This window comes from Xenopus laevis, chromosome 1S (assembly GCF_017654675.1).
Source record: "Xenopus laevis strain J_2021 chromosome 1S, Xenopus_laevis_v10.1, whole genome shotgun sequence".
NCBI classification, from domain to species: domain Eukaryota; kingdom Metazoa; phylum Chordata; class Amphibia; order Anura; family Pipidae; genus Xenopus; species Xenopus laevis.
This window is the reverse complement of record NC_054372.1, coordinates 74,767,840-74,771,788: the sequence shown is the minus strand read 5'-3', so window position 1 is coordinate 74,771,788 and position 3,949 is coordinate 74,767,840. Positions and strand designations below refer to the sequence as shown.

The following is a 3,949-nucleotide window of genomic DNA, read 5'->3' as shown; positions in this document are numbered from 1 at the left end:
CAAGTTTCAAACACCCAATGCTTCCTCCTTACGTATCAATATTTTTTCTTTTTTTTCACCTACGCAAAGGTCCTCGCTTATGTCTTGACAAGTTTCAAATACCCAATGCTCCCTCCTCACGTTTCAATATTTTTAAATTTTTTTCACCTACACAATGGTCCCCCCTTACGTCTTGACAAGTTTCAAACACCTAATGCTCCCTCCTTAAGTGTCAATATTTTTCCGTCTTTTTTACCAACGCAATGGTCCCCCATTACGTCTTGACAAGTTTCAATCACCCAATGTTCCCTCCTTACGTGTCAGTGTTTTTCCATTTTTTTTACCTACGCAATGGTCCCCCCTTACGTCTTGACAAGTTTCAAACACCAACGCTCCCTCCTTACGTGTCAATATTTTTCCATTTTTTCACATACGCAATGGTCCCCCCTTACGTCTTGACAAGTTTCAAACACCCAATGCTCCCTCCTTACATTTCAATATTTTTCCATATTTTTTACCTACGCAATGGTCCCCCCTTACATCTTGACAAGTTTCAAACACCAACGCTCCCTCCTTAGGTTTCAATATTTTCCCATTTTTTTCACCTATGCAACGGTCCCCCCTTACGTCTTGACAAGTTTCAAACACCCAATGCTCTCTCCTTACATTTCAATATTTTTCCATATTTTTCATCTACGCAATGGTCCCACCTTACGTCTTGACAAGTTTCAATAACCCAATGTTCCCTCGTTACGTGTCAGTATTTTTCCATTTTTTTCACCTACGCAATGGTCCCCCCTTATGTCTTAACAAGTTTCAAACAAACAATGCTCCCTCCTTACGTGTCAATATTTTTAAAAAAATTTTCACCTACACAATGGTCCCCCCTTATGTCTTGACAAGTTTCAAACACCCAATGCTCCCTCCTTACGTATCAATATTTTTCCATTTTTTCACCTATGCAATGGTCCCCCCTTACGTCTTGACAAGTTTCAAACACCTAATGCTCCCTCCTTAAGTGTCAATATTTTTCCATTTTTTTCACCTATGCAATGGTCCCCCCTTACGTCTTGACAAGTTTCAAACACCTAATGCTCCCTCCTTAAGTGTCAATATTTTTCCATTTTTTTTACCAAAGCAATGGTCCCACCTCATGTCTTGACAAGTTTCAAACACCTAATGCTCCCTCTTTAACTGTCAATATTTTTACATTTTTTTTACCAATGCAGTGGTCCCCCGTTACGTCTTGACAAGTTTCAATCACCCAATGTTCCCTCCTTACGTGTCAGTATTTTTCCATTTTTCTCAACTACGCAATGGTCCCCCCTTACGTCTTGACAAGTTTCCAACACCAACGCTCCCTCCTTAAATGTCAATATTTTTCAATTTTTTTAATAACGCAATGGTCCCACCTTACGTCTTGACAAGTTTCAATCACCCAATGTTCCCTCCTTACGTGTCGGTATTTTTCCATTTTTCAACCTATGCAATGGTCCCCCCCTTACATCTCGACAAGTTTCAAAAACCCAATGCTCCGACAGAGAGAGGGAACATAGTAGAAGTAGAGTTAAAGAAGGCAACGTTAAAGGAACTGTCAGACAGATAGTAAACCATGAAAGAGCAGTGTCACGAATGCCAGCTGAGTGTAGAATGTCTAGGAGTGTGTGGTCAACTGTGTCAAAGGCTGCAGAGAGATCTAGAACGATTAATATGGAATAGTGACCTTTAGACTTTGCCAGTAGAATATCATTCGTTACTTGGGTGAGTGCAGTTTCAGTTGAGTATGTTGGGCGGAAGCCAGATTGCAGGTGGTCAAGAAGGGAGTTGTGAGTCAGATGCTGAATCAGGCGGTTGAATACAAGCCTTTCTAGTAATTTGGATGTAAATGGAAGAAGGGATCAAGGGAAGGTTTTTTTGAGGATAGGAGTGATTAGTGCTTGTTTGTATAAGGATGGAAAAGTACCAGTAGAGTGAAAGTTAAATAGATGGGTAAGTGCAGGAGAGAGTGTATCAGAGATTGGATAAAGGAGACAAGAGGGTATGGGGTCAAGGGAGCAGGTTGTGAGTTTTGATCTGGCTAGAAGCTTGCTAACTTCATCTAGTGTTGCAGGGATGAAGGAGTGCAAAGTGAATGTGAGAGGACTGGTGGTGAGATTTATATTGTTGACAGACGGTATGCTCAGCCTAATGAGATCGATTTTTTCATTAAAGAAATGAGCAAGATCTTGGGCAGTTACATTAATGGGTGCAGGAGGTGGAGGGGGGCATAGGAGTTAAATGTGGCAAACAGTCGCTGCAGAGTGGAGATCAAAGAAAAGTATTGTTCTAATGATAGCGCTCGATTGTAGCAGGAGAGCATGAATTTGAAGTGGATGAAGTCAGGATCAGTTTGTGACTTTCTCCACCGTAGATCAGCTGATCTGGTGTCATTCAATATGGCGGATAAGAAGCACTGCCTGCTAGGTTGGTGCGCAAAGGATACCATGCGTTCCCCTGAAGTCTGAAGGTGCGCACAAGATGGCACTGGAAAGCATGGCGCGCCTGGGCGGAAAAACAGAGGTACAATGAACGGGTGCGCAACCCTGATCTACGAAGGGGGAATAATGACTGGACCCAGAGATGGATAGTGTGGGAACAACAGGCGAAGGAGCGGGAGACCCGAGAGCTATCAGAATGCTAGGGGGGAGGGCAAGCAGCAGAGCGATACAGAGAGCATATACAGAGGGAGGATATGTACTCTCAGCTTTGCCGCACCAGTCAGGCCCTGGAAATGTCGGTATGGCCTGTGAAGGGCAGGGGATGACTCCGGTGTGGGGATTCTGCGGCGGAGGTGTACCCCAACAAATACAGGTAGCCCTGTTCCTGATAGCACCCCATATGTCAGTATTCTGACAAACAATTTTATGCTTGGATTAGTCCATCCTCCTTCCACTGAATGGTTTCAATGGACTGTTGCGAGAGAAAGCTAGTTTCTTCTTTCTACTGAGCCCGCGCCCAGTGGATCCACTTTTATTCAAGAAGCCCAGGTCGGTGCAGTTTTCTGCAACATTGAGCAACGGCCCAAGGTATCAGGTAAGCAATTACAAGTATAGTAATGGTTATCGAGAATTATCGGTACCTGGATACTTATGTAATTTGGATCTTTATACCTTAGTCCACTACTAGAAAATTATGTGAACATTTAGCTCGATTGCCTGGTTCTGCTTTAAATAAGGATTAATTATATCTTAGTTTGGCTCAAGTACAAGGTGCTGTTGTATTATTACAGAACAAAAGGATTTCATTTTTAAAAATGTAATTTGGATAACATGGAGTCTATAGACTTTTGCAATTCCATAATTTGGAGGTTTCTGGATAACAGTTTCCTGATAACTGATCCCATGCCTGTATAATTTGCATGATCCAATACCTTTATTATCCTTCCTGGTTGGAAGTTAGTTGGGGAAAGATATAGGTAGTTTATTAGCTCTCCAAGATACTCTTAAAAGATTAAAAAAGATTTTAGGTAATAAACTCTTTATATAACCTCTAGATATACCGTAGCTATACAAATTATATAGTAATGTTTTCATGTACCAAACATGTTATTATCTGGGGGGGGGGGCAGAGGGCTCCTTCACAAAGGAGATTTAGTGGAAATCAGTGATTGTTCCCTGTTTTCTACTTAAAGGCCAGAACAATGATTTTAGGTTTGACATCTTAAAAGATGAACCCTTTATTTCAGTCCTAACCGCTTAAGAGTTTCGACACATAAGCCAACTATACACTTTCCATAAATAACCAGAAATCTAACACGGGGTCCTGAGAATATGATGCATTAATAATTTCACAGTGGTTTTTATTATAAAACTGCACAAAATAACGCATAAGTGTACAAGACTACACAAAATAAGAGGTGCTTTTGTAGCAGAGGAAAAATACCTTAACTGCTAGCATATGGCTTAAAAAAACCACGGCAGTAACAAATTAA

The 3,949-nt window shown here is 41.3% G+C and overlaps 1 pseudogene; it reads right to left on the bottom strand.

Moving 5' to 3' along the window:
• Positions 1-3,810: 3,810 nt before the first annotated feature.
• The window catches only part of LOC108705834, an 82,875-nt pseudogene continuing 82,736 nt past the window's right edge, over positions 3,811-3,949 (bottom strand).